We start from the raw sequence: 14,335 nt of genomic DNA on the forward strand, positions 1-14,335 counted from the left end.
GACACTCCACGTGATTCCATATGGTTAACCGTATGGCTGTGTATTAGGGTTATATTCACCTTGAAACAATGGAAAAGCAAATAGCTGTAATAAGTGTTATCGTATGAGACATAAAGACAAAGAAAAAAGTTCTGCCATATTTGACAGCTAATATCACTTACATGTAACCTAGCACTATAGCCAGTGCAAGTGTCTGAGTGCAATGTGTTTCCATGTCACTGTCATAAGCTCACAAGTATGAAATGTGATAGGCCACCTTGTACTGTATAGTAAAGTCACAATGACGTGTCTGTTTTTAGCTTTTACACCAGTGATAAATAGACATATTCCCTTTCACATGTTTCTAAACTTATGTACACCATTAATAAATATATTAAGACAGGCATTGTCTAGAGTAAACATGTCATCTGTACGAGGAGAGTGTTCGGCTCAATCTGCATATGAGCTTGGTGGTTTAAGTGGCTTGTGAACTAAGTGGAGTTCTAAAACCGGATTGTGTTGCTGTACTTCTGTATTGTGTTGCTGTATTTCTGTGTTTGTGAATCTGTTTTGATTGCTAGCAAATAGAAGATAGCAAAAACTCACACAATTTAAAAAAAAAAATTGTAAATTTTTTTTTTTTTTTTTTTCCCTTGCAGATTCGTTCCAGCTGAGCAGTTGAAGAGGGGGAAGGGGTTAACTGGACACAGGTGGTATAAATTAGTCATCAGACCTCATTTTGAGCTTGCTCTTTCTGATCTTGGTGGTTTAAGTGGCTTGTGAACTAAGTGGAGTTCTAAAACCGGAGTTGAAAAGAGGAGTTGAAGCCCCAGTAAGTACTCTTCTTTTTCTTTGACAATTGTTCGCTGTTTTGGTGTAACTTGGATAATGGATAGCAAGATTGGAGGTTTTCTTCAGTGCACAGTTTGTCATATGTATACACGACTGGAGCCGGAGTTCCAGGGTGAATATCTCTGTGGCAGATGTGAGCATGTTGTTCACCTGGAAGCTCGTATTAGAGATCTGGAGGAGCAGAATGCAACACTGAGGAGGATAGACAATTTTGAGCGGAGCTTGCTGCTCACAGAGCATGCAGTTAGTGGGTTAGAACTGGAGGGTGAAGACATGGGTGAGCAGGATCAGGTAAGTAGCTGGGTTAATGTAGTTAGGGGCAGTAGAAAGGGGTCAAAGACAAGGAAGGCCGATCCGGTTTCTGGCATTCCAAGCAAAATTGCCAGGTTGGGTGATGATGCGAGGGTGTCAGTCTCAGAAAAGGCAGCCCTAGTGGATACTGATCTCCCTAACAGCCGGGAGAACAGCCCAGCTAGTAGTCGGCGGGATGGTAATGCAGGCAAGCCAAGACAATTGATAGTTGTAGGGGATTCTATAATCAGGAAGACGGATAGAATAATTTGTCGCCAAGACCGCCTCAACCGAATGGTTTGCTGTCTCCCTGGTGGCAGGGTTCGGCATGTGGTGGAACGGGTGGACAAATTGCTGGGAGGGGCTGGTGATGATCCAGCTGTCGTGGTCCATGTCGGTACCAACGACAGAATAAATGGTAGGTGGAGGAGCCTTAAGAATAATTTTAAAGAACTAGGCTACAAGCTGAAGGGAAGGACCTCCAAGGTTGTATTCTCAGGAATACTGCCTGTGCCATGCGCATCACAGGAAAGACAGCGGGAGCTTAGGGAGTTAAATGCATGGCTGAAGTCTTGGTGTAGAGGAGAAGGATTTGGGTTCCTAGAGCACTGGGCTGACTTTTCATTGGGGTACAAACTGTATTCTGCAGATGATTTGCACCTAAATGGAAGGGGGTCCGCTGTGCTGGGGGAGAGAATTCTAGCTGGGGTGGCGGAGTATTTAAACTAGGGCTGAGGAGGGAGGTCAATGTAGAAAAAAAAGGGGTAGCCAGGTTAGAGAGGGGTCAGACTATATTGGTGGGGGGAGAAACAGAATGTGGGGAGAGGGCTAGACAACAAGATAAGGAGATCCTTTCGTTACAAAACATCAGTGTAAATAAAAAGGACCGATTAATGTCAAATCACATTTCTGATAATAAAAGTGAAAAACTGACAGGCAAGTTAAAGTGTATGTTCACAAATGCCAGAAGTCTAGCAAGCAAAATGGGGGAGCTGGAGGCCTTGATACTGGAAGAAAATATAGATATAGTTGGTGTTGCTGAAACATGGCTGGACTCTTCACATGACTGGGCTGTAAATCTACAGGGTTTTACACTTTTTCGTAAAGACAGGACAAATAGGAAAGGTGGTGGTGTATGTCTGTATGTGAGAAGTGATATGAAGGCGAGTGTGAAAGAGACAATAGTGGGTCAAGACTGTGAGGAGGTTGAAACCTTGTGGGTGGAACTAGAAAGGGAGGTAAACACTGAAAAAATTACTTTTGGTGTAATCTATAGACCCCCCAATATAACTGAGGAGATGGAAGGTCAGATATATAAACAGATGGAGCGGGCTGCACAGGCGGGTACTGTAGTGATAATGGGAGATTTTAATTTCCGGGATATTAATTGGTGTCATGGTTCGGCTTCAACTGCAAAGGGGAGACATTTCCTCAACCTGTTGCAGGAAAATTTTATGGGCCAGTTTGTGGAAGACCCGACTAGAGGTGAAGCTCTGTTGGATCTGGTCATTTCTAATAATGCAGATCTTGTTGGGAATGTCAATGTTCGTGAAAACCTCGGTAACAGTGATCATAATATAGTTAGATTTTACCTATACTGTAAAAAACAAACGCAGGCTGGGAGGGCAAAAACATTTAATTTTAAGAAAGCCAATTTCCCCAGGATGAGGGCTGCAATTCAGGATATAGACTGGGAAGAACTAATGTCAAATAATGGAACAAATGATAAATGGGAGATTTTCAAATCTACTTTGAGTTATTATAGTGCAAAATTTATTCCTACAGGTAATAAGTATAAACGACTCAAATTAAACCCCACATGGCTTACACCTTCTGTGAAAGGGGCAATACATGACAAAAAAAGGGCATTTAAAAAATACAAATCTGAGGGTACAGCTGTAGCCTTTGTAAAATATAAAGAGCTTAATAAAATCTGTAAAAATGTAATAAAATTAGCAAAAATACAAAATGAAAGGCAGGTGGCCAAGGATAGTAAAACAAATCCTAAAAAATTCTTCAAGCATATAAATGCAAAAAAGCCAAGGTCTGAACATGTAGGACCCCTAGATAATGGTAATGGGGAGTTGATCACAGGGGATCAAGAGAAGGCAGAGTTACTAAATGGGTTCTTTAGCTCTGTATATACAACAGAAGAAAGAGCAGCTGATGTAGCCGGTGCCAGTGCTGTTAATATATCAGTTGATATACTGAATTGGATGAATGTAGAGATGGTCCAAGCTAAATTAAATAAAATAAATGTGCACAAGGCTCCGGGACCAGATGGGTTACACCCTAGAATTCTTAAAGAGCTTAGTTCAGTTATTTCTGTCCCCCTTTTCATAATATTCAGAGAATCTCTAGTGACTGGTATAGTGCCAAGGGACTGGCGCAGGGCAAATGTGGTGCCTATTTTCAAAAAGGGCTCTAGGTCTTCCCCGGGTAATTATAGACCAGTAAGCTTAACATCCATCGTGGGGAAAATGTTTGAGGGGCTATTGAGGGACTATATACAGGATTATGTGACAATAAATAGCATTATAAGTGACAGCCAGCACGGTTTTACTAAGGACAGAAGTTGTCAAACTAACCTAATCTGTTTTTATGAAGAGGTGAGCAGAAGTCTAGACAGAGGGGCCGCTGTGGATTTAGTGTTTTTGGACTTTGCAAAGGCATTTGACACTGTCCCCCATAGACGCCTAATGGGTAAATTAAGGACTATAGGTTTAGAAAATATAGTTTGTAATTGGATTGAGAATTGGCTCAAGGACCGTATCCAGAGGGTTGTGGTCAATGATTCCTTCTCTGAATGGTCCCCGGTTATAAGTGGTGTACCCCAGGGTTCAGTGCTGGGACCACTATTATTCAACTTATTTATTAATGATATAGAGGAAGGGATTAATAGCACTATTTCTATTTTTGCAGATGACACCAAGCTATGTAATATAGTTCAGACTATGGAAGATGTTCATGAATTACAGGCAGATTTAAACAAACTAAGTGTTTGGGCGTCCACTTGGCAAATGAAGTTTAATGTAGATAAATGTAAAGTTATGCATCTTGGTACCAACAACCTGCATGCATCATATGTCCTAGGGGGCGCTACACTGGCGGATTCACTTGTTGAGAAGGATCTGGGTGTACTTGTAAATCATAAACTCAATAACAGCATGCAGTGTCAATCAGCTGCTTCAAAGGCCAGCAGGATATTGTCGTGTATTAAAAGAGGCATGGACTCGCGGGACAGGGATGTAATAATGCCACTTTACAAAGCATTAGTGAGGCCTCATCTAGAATATGCAGTTCAGTTCTGGGCTCCAGTTCATAGAAAGGATGCCCTGGAGTTGGAAAAAATACAAAGAAGAGCAACGAAGCTAATAAGGGGCATGGAGAATTTAAGTTATGAGGAAAGATTGAAAGAATTAAACCTATTTAGCCTTGAAAAAAGACGACTAAGGGGGGACATGATTAACTTATATAAATATATTAATGGCACATACAAAAAATATGGTGAAATCCTGTTCCTTGTAAAACCCCCTCAAAAAACAAGGGGGCACTCCCTCCGTCTGGAGAAAAAAAGGTTCAAGCTGCAGAGGCGACAAGGCTTCTTTACAGTGAGAACTGTGAATTTATGGAATAGCCTACCGCAGGAGCTGGTCACAGCAGGAACAGTAGATGGCTTTAAAAAAGGGTTAGATAATTTCCTAGAACAAAAAAATATTAGCTCCTATGTGTAGAAATTTTTCCTTCCCTTTTCCCTTCCCTTGGTTGAACTTGATGGACATGTGTCTTTTTTCAGCCGTACTAACTATGTAACTATGTAACTATGTAACTTTTACTCGATGTGTGAGAAATTTTATTTTGCGATGGTGTGACGTACAAAGTAAAGCTTACTATCAGTACAGTCAGGATAATAGATCTATCATCATAGTGACCTATTGGTATTTTGTATAGCAGGAAGTATAATATAGTTACATTTAATAGAGAAAAAAGTTATGAGATGTTTTTGGAGCTTCATGTTCAGTTCATGGATAGGGATATACAGGTTCTTCTCAATGAATTAGAATATCATCAAAAAGTTAATTTATTTCAGTAATTCAAGTCAAAAAGTGAAAAATCTATTATGTAGATTAATTACACACAGAGTGATCTATTTCCAGCATTTTTTTATTTTAATGTTGAAGATTATGGCTAACCATTAATGAAAACCCCAAATTTAGTCTCTGAGAAAATTAGAATATTGGGTAAAAGTTCAGGATTGTAGACTCATGGTGCGACACTCTAATCAGCTAATCAACACAAAACACCTGCAAAGGTTTCCTAAGCCTTTAAATGGTCCAACAGTCTGATTCAGTAGGCTATACAATCATGGGGAAGACTGCTGACTTGACAGTTGTCCAGAAGACAGTCATTGACACCCTCCACAAGGAGGGTAAGCCACTTTAGGACATTGCTAAAGAAGCTAGCTGTTCACAGAGTGCTGTATCCAGGCATATTAATGGAAAGTTGAGAGGAAGGCAAAAGTGTGGTAGAAAAAGGCGCACAAGCAACAGGGATAACCGCAGCCTTGAAAGGATTGTCAAGAAAAGGCCATTCAAGAATCTGGGGGAGATTCACAAGGAGTGGACTGTGGCTGGACTCAGTGCTTCAAGAGCCACCACACACAGACGTATCAAGGTCAAGCTGCTCATGACCCAGAGACAACGTCAGAAGCATCTTACCTGGGCTAAGGAGAAAAATGACTCGTCTGTTGCTCAGTGGTCCAAAGTCCCGTTTTCAGATAAAAGTAAATTTTGCATTTAATTTGGAAATCAAGATCCCAGAGTCTGGAGAAAGAGTGGAGTTGCACCCAATCCAAGTTGAAGTCCAGAGTCAACGCAGCCGTCTACCAGGACATTTTAGAGTACTTCATGTTTCCCTCTGCTGACAAGCTTTATGGAGATGCTGATTTAATTTTCCAACAGGACTTGGCACCTGCCCACACTGCCAAAAGTACCAATACCTGGTTTAATAACCACAGTATCACTGTGCTTGATTGGCTAGAAAACTCGCCTGACCTAAACCCCATAGAGAATCTATGGGGTATTGTCAGGAGGAAGATGAGAGACACCAGATTGCAGACGAGCTGAAGGCCGCAATCAAAGCAACCTGGGCTTCCATAACACCTCAGCAGTGCCACAGGCTGATCGCCTCCACACCACGCCACATTGATGCAGTAATTCATGCAAAAGGAGCCCCAACCAAGTATTGAGTGCATATACTGTACATACTTTTCAGTAGGCCTACATTTCAGCTTTAAAAATCATTTTTGAAATTGGGCTTATATAATATTCTAATTTTTGGAATTGGGCTTATATAACATTCTAATTTTCCGAGAGACTACATTTTGGGTTTTCATTAACTGTTAAGCCATAATCATCAACATTAAAATAAAAAAAATTATGGAAATCGATCACTCTGTGTGTAGTGAATCTATATAATATATGAGTTTCACTTTTTGAATTGAAGTACTGAAATAAATTAACTTTTTGATGATATTCTAATTCATTGAGAAGGAACTGTATATAACGGGAATTGTTTGCTTTTCTGTTAGATAGGAATCCAAAAATAAGCAGATCACAGATTGTCCTGGTGCTGGAACCCCAAACAAACAAATAAAATCAGTGTAGGAACGTGGCATCAAGTTTTTTATTACCCAGCACCACCACCACCACCACCACCACAGGAGATTGAAATAGAATGGTGATTAGATGGTCATCATTGAAATCAATGAGCTGTCCAAATGACGCACAGATTAGCCGGGTCCTTCAAAAAGAGAAATCCTCTATGTAGCTGCTGTCCTCTCGCTTATGTAGCCTAAAGAAAATACTTCTCCAACTTATCTTTTTTGTATTCACCAAACTGCCCTGTGCAAACCTGTCCAAATTGTCATTTATTTTTTTACCTTAATTCTCTGCTCATGGGAATCTGTTTCAAAGTGCATCCCTACAGGGCAATATTGCCGTATTCTATTATGTGTATAGCATATATTTATTCTATTGTACACATTACATCTGTTCCTTCTGTCAGACGCATATGTCGGGAGTATAATTCTGATGGACGGCTCTGATGTATGCCACTGTAAAGGCATACAATATCATATGCCGCCTATACTGTATACGTATAACAGTATAACGTATACTGTGCGGTTAGTTTAAGCGTAGTAATCTATACTACAAAGAAAAAGAAAACCAATGAATACCAGCCTGACAGAGGCCAAAAGGACACTCTTTTGGCCTCTGTTGGATGAATGGAGCCCTATGGATAGGTTTGTTGGATACGTCAGGAGCTTTTCCCGGTGTATAGGTCAAACATATGGCTCAAACGCAATGTGAACAGAGACTAGCATTCAGTGGCAGATTAAGTAGACCATAGGCGCCGGGCTGTTCCACAAACTTGGGCCCCGCTTCCCCACCGCCACTCTGCCGTGTCTATATTGTGAAGGATGGTTTATTTGCTTATATTCTCTGTATGAAATTACATTATGAATTATCAAGCAGGATGCTGGATAAAGAATCTGGTGTGAGTGTCTGTTGGAACACTCATCTAAATTTCAGTCTAATATATTTAGAGCCAATGACTTCCACGACAGTAATAGTGCTGAAAAAACCCGGGAGATTGCTCATCTGATAGCTGTCGCTAGAGAGGTCTGGCGCTTTACATCTGTGAATTACAAAAAAACGCGGTAGGTAAGGAGCTTATTCTTACACTATTCACACATGTATTGCGTAAGCCTTGGAATTTAGCTGTCATGACGTGACATCTTATGGATGTGGCACTTTATCCAGCAGTGGTATGAAAGATGAATCCAAAAAGGTATGTTGAGACTTTTTGTGTGATGAAAGATTGCAGGTGCGTATGTGATCTTGAACTGTTGATATGAGGGACATGAGAGAATTTTTGCCAGCAATTACATTGTTAACAAGAAAAAATTGTGAGAAGTGTAAGACCTCCCCCCCTTGGAATGACGTAGCGCATGGTGGAGAGAAGTTGTAACTCACATGTGAAGTTTTTGAAATGAAAGGATTGTAGTTTGGACAGTGATGAGAAAAAAAACAAAAAAAAAACTTGTGCTTGTTGCTCAGTTGTAGTGTGTCATTTGTTATTTAGTTGTGTAAAATCGTTGAGGATTAATAGTTATTCTGTAACTTATAGCTGGGAGGTACTGACTGTTTGTAGGTGACAGTTGGATATTTGTGAGTAATATCCTGTAGTACCACAATGGCTTCAATGGTTAAGTCCAGATAATCGAGAATCCAGTGCAACAAAGAAAACGTTGAAAGTAGTTTTGAATAATCATTGATAAACTTGTAATACTGTGTGTAAGGGTCCTTCTGTATGAACCAAAAGCTATACCCTGGCAGTGAGGGGTTTGTAGATGTTTGAAATGAATGTGACCAACTCCTGTTTGATTCAATGGAGGTTCATGAATGTCGATTGTGTTGAAGAATTTGCTCTTGCAATTGTTGATTGGCAGCATTTTGTCTGTTCTTGATCTTCAATACAGTGAGGGATCAGAGGAAAGGATATCCTACTGCTAGAATGTCTGGAGGAACAACTTTTGATATCGTATTGGTAAGACAGTCTAGGAGATAGACTGGTCTGAGATATCTGTCGGCAAACGTGGCCAGTTTGCCTGGAGGTGGGGGATTTACCGGAAATCACCCTACTGCTCTCCGACCATGGGGTCAGGAGAAAGTGAGACAAAAATGTGGGACAGCCTTGGGGCACGGGTCCCGGCCATCATTATAGTAGAATGAGCAAAAGGAGCTGGGGCTTTAATTGTAAAGAATGTGAAGGCAAAATAACACACTGTGAAAAAAATTGTTGAAGAGGCTGGCAGCCGTAAGATGGATGTTTGCATGTGATAAATAGAATGGTTTGTGGAAAGTTGAGAAAAGGAAGGTGGATGGCCAGGAGTAACAAGGCATAAGTTAAAATGACAAAGTAAGTGATTACTGGTGGTTACAAGTAAGTTGATTTAAGAAAGAACAATTTGAATTCTGGTGTCAATTTTGATAGGAAGAGTGAAGAAAACGGAGAAGCCAGGTACATTGCAGTGACTAATGTGGGTCAGAACGGGGGGCGTGTAATGTGAACGGGTATGATATGATATCTGTGTGATGTGTGAGACGCGTGTAATGTAACATTTGTGAAGTTTGAAACTAGTTGCCACAATAAAGCAGATCTATATTGTATGTTCTTATTTTTAACAGCAGTACTGTCTAAAAAAAAAAAAAAATGTTAGTGTCTTGTGTATGGGGTTAAAATCAATTCCTCTCCTCTGTGTAAAGGAATGTTTCTTATCTTTGCGCATGCGCTGTTGTCTGTAACTACACCAAGCGAGAAAAATATTATAGCCGGCTGGATTTGTCTGCAAAAAGATAAAAGTTACGATGCATATTTATGTGTTATGATGTGATAAGATTTAATGTTGGAATGTTTTGATGTTAATTTAAATGAATTAAAATACAGATATTGTGAGACACGGGGTCTTGAAAATGTATGTACCCTCATTGTTCCCTATTCTTATATATAGTTTATTTGTTTGCATTAATTAATATTACCATATATATTATTTTCTGTTTTATTGAATAAATAATTACAATTGGTTTGTTTTTGTTTTCACACATGCAGGCACGTGCTACAGTACTGCCTAAATGTTATTTTTGAAAATGTATGATGTTTTACAGGTAAATAGTATAGTATAAAATGTATTTTCATCAAGAGAAAGTCATTTTTTGTTCCAGGCTATTGTTTATTACAGGGGGACAAACTAGTGCCCCCCAGATAGAGTGCCCACCCTTATTATGTTGAGATATGTAGTTTTGAACCCTGCTACATTATTTTCAGAGGGTTCAAATAGGAGGGAGTAGTGAGGGGACTGATCAGGTACAGATTTGTTTTGTATTTTGAGGTATTTCTGTATATATGGTTCCAGATTCTTCCAGAACGGTAAATATGGCACTGGGCACTACAAGTTTTGTGTAGTGACAGGGGAATCATTTTTATCCCAAGTATTGAACTGGTGTTTGTACAAAAAGATGTCAGCAGTTCTCCAGATGTTATCCTAAAGTTAGTTTGTTTAATAACTGTATTCAAGACGTGCTGTGGGAATATTAAGTACTGAGGTTAAGTTTTATGTAAAGTTCTAGACCAGCGTGCCTTAGCATTGGACTATAGGAGGCATGCGTCAGATAAAAGGTACAGAAGCGGAATATTCCCATTTGAAAACATTTTTATTTATTTATTTATTTTGTTGTGAAAGGAACATTTTAGAGCAGAAAATTCTGTGCAGTATATATATATATATATATATATATATATATATATATATATATATATATATATATAAAGAAGAAAAATGAGTTTGCATGTATCACTTCTAGTTACTACTCAATGTGAACGTTTAATGTAAATATGTTATTTGTTAATGTTTTTCTTCAATTTAATTATCTGATTAAGATCAATTAATGATTATGCGATGAAAAAGATTGTTCTCCACAGGAAGAGTCCAACTGGGAGCGGAAGGCATGGAAACCAGATTCTAACAGAATGTGGACAGATAAAGGAAGGTAAACCGGTAGCACCCAAGGCACTTTCGATGGATCTTGCATTGATGGTGTGTGACCTCACATATGCCCCAAGACTGCAAGGATCGATGTGGTAACGGTACGGTAATTGGTATGTCCCAGGTTTTACAGATATTGCTGCTAAATTCTGCTAGATCTGTTTTATTTGCCTACAGAACAGTCCTGGCAGACCGGTGCCAACTTTATCAGACCTGCCTCCCACGAAGAGAACAGACCTTGAGAGGCCTTCCCATGCAATACAAATCAGAGTAAGAAAAATTGGTTTGCGACATTTGTCAGACAAACATGTGGAATCTGTGTATATTTTTGTAAGTAGAAGCTGTTCCAGATAATAAGCTCAAAACAAGGTACAAATTCTGCTGAAAAGTGTAACACCAAGTGCAAATACAATGTACCCAGTAGCTACACATCTTCTAGGTCCCCTGTCCATTGGGACAGAGAAGTTTTTCTTATATAAAGGTGTGTATTTGATTTAGTTTTTATTCCTGACATTGTTATTGTATGTACTTATAAAAATTTTTGTATTACGTAGATGATGTTATCACCAGATTAGCATTTATTTTAACAATTGATAAGGGTTGTTGGTCCCCAGCAAGTGCCAGTAAACATGAACTAAAAGGCTTTAACATGATGAACTCCATCACCGAGATGCGGCAGGCGCAGCCTGAGCCAGTACAACGCGCTTGTCATGAACTGAAGGCAGTGTCACAATTCTAAGCAGCCGACGTGCAAACAAGGAACTTACCGGAGGAAGAGGACAGATGCGGAGGGTTTGTGGTAGTCACAATAAAACTCTGCTAATCCGTCTACGTGGGAACTCACCACAGGCTCACAGTACAGCCAGGTGATGAATACGGAAAGAGACGGTGTGTCTGATAGATGAGAAGGACCAAGCCAAGTCCTGATGACATCAGCAAAGATCAAAGCAAAGACCAAAAAAACCTAAGTGAACCCGTTAGCAGCATCCAAGTGTTTTAATAAGTAAGTGACTAATAAGTAAGTGACTAGAAGGAGGGTAATAATAAATCCCCCGCTGGACACCACTGTACAGTCTGACACCATAAATTGTGTCGGTTATCCTGAGGGTGACAGTCAGTGAAGAGCAGAAGATAGAAGAGGATAATGATGTACAGGACTTGTCAACGTGCTGGTAGGACCCTATACCCAAACCGGACTTTGGTGATGGCATTATATTATTAGTTGTGGTCCCTTTTGACATATTGTTTGAGGTTTACAATCATAATATACATTACCGTTCAAAAGTTTAGGGTCACTTTGAAATTTCCTGATTTTTTAAAGAAAAGCACAGTTTTTTTCAATGAAGATAACATTAAATTACTCAGAAATACACTCTATACATTGTTAATGTGCTAAATTACAATTCTAGCTGCAAACGTCTGGTTTTTAATGCAATATCTGCATAGGTGTATAGAGGCCCATTTCCAGCAACCATCACTCCAGTGTTCTAATGGTACATTGTGTTTGCTAACTGCGTTAGAAGGCTAATGGATGATTACAAAACACTTGAAAACCCTTGTGCAATTATGTTAGCACCGCTGTAAACAATTTTGCTGTTTAGAGGAGCTATAAAACTGACCTTCCTTTGAGCTAGTTGAGAATCTGGAGCATTACATTTGTGGGTTCGATTAAACTCTCCAAATGGCTAGAAAAAGAGAGCTTTCATGTGAAACTCGACAGTCTATTCTTGTTCTTAGAAATGAAGGCTATTCCATGCGAGAAATTGCCAAGAAACTGAAGATTTCCTACAACGGTGTGTACTACTCCCTTCAGAGGACAGCACAAACTGGCTCTAACCAGAGTAGAAAGAGAAGTGGGAGGCCCGTTGCACAACTGAGCAACAAGACAAGTACATTAGAGTTTCTAGTTTGAGAAATAGACGTCTCACAGGTCCTCAACTGGCAGCTTCATTAAATAGTACCCGCAAAACGTCTACAGTGAAGAGGCGACTCCAGGATGCTGGCCTTCAGGGCAGAGTGGCAAAGAAAAAGCCATATCTGAGACTGTCTAATAAAAGGAAAAGATTAATATGGGCAAAAGCACACAGACATTGGACAGAGGAAGATTGGAAAAAAGTGTTATGGACAGACGAATCGAAGTTTGAGGTGTTTGGATCACACAGAAGAACATTTGTGAGACGCAGAACAACTGAAAAGATGCTGGAAGAGTGCCTGACGCCATCTGTCAAGCATGGTGGAGGTAATGTGATGGTCTGGGGTTGCTTTGGTGCTGGTAAAGTGGGAGATTTGTACAAGGTAAAAGGGATTTTGAATAAGGAAGGCTATCACTCCATTTTGCAACGCCATGCCATACCCTGTGGACAGCGCTTGATTGGAGCCAATTTCATCCTACAACAGGACAATGACCCAAAGCACACCTCCAAATTATGCAAGAACTATTTAGGGAAGAAGCAGGCTGTAAAGGATCTGCCAGGTACATCTTCTATGTCTACGCCCATGGGTAATCAGTCTGCACCTGCTTCAATGTCTGTGAGACTGACTCCATCTTCCACCACTCAGGATGGCAGGCTTAGGAGTGGGAGAGCCTATCACAGCCTGGCCAGACGGAGCTAGCTCCCGCCCTCTGTCTCATTATACCTGCCTTTCTTGTTCCTCCTTGCTTGTGATTCTTCTCTGTTTGTTTCCTGGCCCTGCTGCAGCTTCTTAATTTATTGGTTCCTGCTTCATATTGACCCTGGCTTACTGACTACTCTCCTGCTCTGCGTTTGGTACCTCGTACACTCCTGGTTTGACTCGGCTTGTTCACTACTCTCCTGCTCTGCGTTTTGTACCTCGTACACTCCTGGTTTGACTCGGCTCGTTCACTACTCTGTTGCTCACGGTGTTGCCATGGGCAACTGCCCCATTTCCCATAGCTTCTGTGTACCCTTGTCTGTTTGTCCGTTGTGCACTTATTGAGCGTAGGGACCGTCGCCCAGTTGTACCCCGTCGCCTAGGGCGGGTCGTTGCAAGTAGGCAGGGACTGAGTGGCGGGTAGATTAGGGCTCATTTGTCTGTTTCCCTACCCCCGTCATTACACAGGCAGCTGGTATTCTATCTGTAATGGAGAGGCCAGCGCAGTCACCAGATCTCAACCTCATAGATCTGTTGTGGGAGCAGCTTGACCGTATGGTATGCAAGAAGTGCCCATCAAGCCAATCCAACTTGTGGGAGGGGCTTCTGGAAGCATTGGGGGAAATTTCTCCCGATTACCTCATCAAATTAACAGCTAGAATGCCAAAGGTCTGCAATGCTGTAAATGCTGCAAATGGAGCATTCTTTGACGAAAGAAAAGTTTGAAGAAGAAAATTATTATTTCAAATAAAAATCATCATTTCTAACCTTGTCAATGTCTTGACTATATTTTCTAGTCATTTTGCAACTCATTTGATAAATATAAGTGTGAGTTTTCATGGAAAACACAAAATTGTCTGAGTGACCCCAAACATTTCAACGGTAGTGTATAATTTCTGTAATTTAATTTGAGAAGTATTACCCCTTCCTAGGAGTCGTGTGAACATACCCTAACATTCACTATCATTATTGCTGTTGTCAATTGGATTTAGA

This window comes from Rhinoderma darwinii, chromosome 11 (assembly GCF_050947455.1).
Source record: "Rhinoderma darwinii isolate aRhiDar2 chromosome 11, aRhiDar2.hap1, whole genome shotgun sequence".
Lineage (NCBI taxonomy): Eukaryota > Metazoa > Chordata > Amphibia > Anura > Rhinodermatidae > Rhinoderma > Rhinoderma darwinii.